Here is a 1,592-nt window from a genome sequence, read left to right on the forward strand (position 1 = left end):
GTGGCATGTGTGTGTGTGTGTGTATGTGTGTGTGTGTTTGTTGTAGCACCCACTTGTAGACCTTGTGAAAAGTGCTGTTCATTCTAAAACTGAACATATGTTTATCTTGTTTGTGTATGTGTGTGTGTGTGTGTGTGTTTGTGTGTTTCTGAGTATAATGGCATAAAAATGACATATATATGATAAATTGATCAAAGCTAGAAATCTCTTGGGTCAAAACTTGCCATTCTGCAAGTATAACTTGCATTTCTGCCAACACTGGAAAAGGACCCAACATTTGTTGAGTAGCTTAATACACTAGTATTTTTCTGGGTTGTTTATTTATGTTATCTCTGTTAGTCCTAACAGCCAGGGAAGCAGGTGATATTAATATTTCATTTCACAGAGAAATCCAAAGCAATTCCAAGCAATTATATAACTCAATCATTTATAAATGATAGACCAGAAGTTTGAATCCAGGTTTGCCTGACTCCAAATCCTTATTTTTCAAGCATAAGTCCTGTTTTTCAGAGCCCTATACAGGTCAAATCTCAAACCACAAGCAATTCAAATTATTTCAGAGTAATGGAATTAAGTATATTCTTAAAATTATGCAAACTAATTTTGACAAATGGAAATATTTTACACCAAACCAGACCTACATTATTTCACTTTATAAAGATTAAGATCTGATCATAAACGCCAAAGAGAAAAAGAAGAAGATATTAAAATAAAACCTACCAATTTAACAATCCAAGCATAAATATAAAAACTTACGGTTGTACCAATGGAACTGTTATATCCAAACTGGAGAATGAGATTGATCAATTGTGGCTTAGTATTTAAGCATTTAAAAACTCCTTGTGTTCAGATTATTGGAAAGCACATTGAACTATGACCCAAGAGACCATGGTTGCCTTACTGACTCTGTCCCTAACTCTGCATGACTTCATATAGGTCACATCATCTCTGGGATTCTATTTCTGATCTGCAAAACAGAGGTTATAATTAGTTGATCTTTAGGATCTTTTTTGGCTTGGACATTCCATAACCAGGGACAGGCTCATGTTTAGGTCTACTATCCATGATTTATTGTTTTGTACTGCTGCAGGAGGAAGGAGAGATTTTGCATATATTTTCCCCATTGCACCACCCACAGAAATGTAAGAGCTAATTCAACCCTCTAAAGAAATGAAGAGCTCTACCTGAGGGCTCAGTTATCCCCCCTAACAGATGTCTTATTTCCCAGAGAGTCTCAGCTGACACTTCCAGAATGCTTGCCTTTGCCTTTTTGCAGCAAGGCCATTTTACATACACGAAGAAGTCAAAGGATGCTTATGTCGAAGGCTGAAGCACTTGGCAGGTCTAAGCTACAGATATAGTGGTCAGTGTTTGGATCTTTGCTGACAAATCTCAATTTAAGAATAGGATACCTTGTAGCAGGTCCAGTTTATCATTTTAACATTTATCATTTAGCAATAGCATATTCATTTATTTGGGGTATTATATGGAAAGAGTATTGTGAATTGGCATTTATTTCTCTCCCTATTCCCATTTCAATGATGCCTTCATTAGAAAGGCAATGCTGAGCAGCTTTACTGCCCTAACAAAAC

The sequence above is a fragment of the Tamandua tetradactyla genome, chromosome 1 (assembly GCF_023851605.1).
Source record: "Tamandua tetradactyla isolate mTamTet1 chromosome 1, mTamTet1.pri, whole genome shotgun sequence".
NCBI classification, from domain to species: domain Eukaryota; kingdom Metazoa; phylum Chordata; class Mammalia; order Pilosa; family Myrmecophagidae; genus Tamandua; species Tamandua tetradactyla.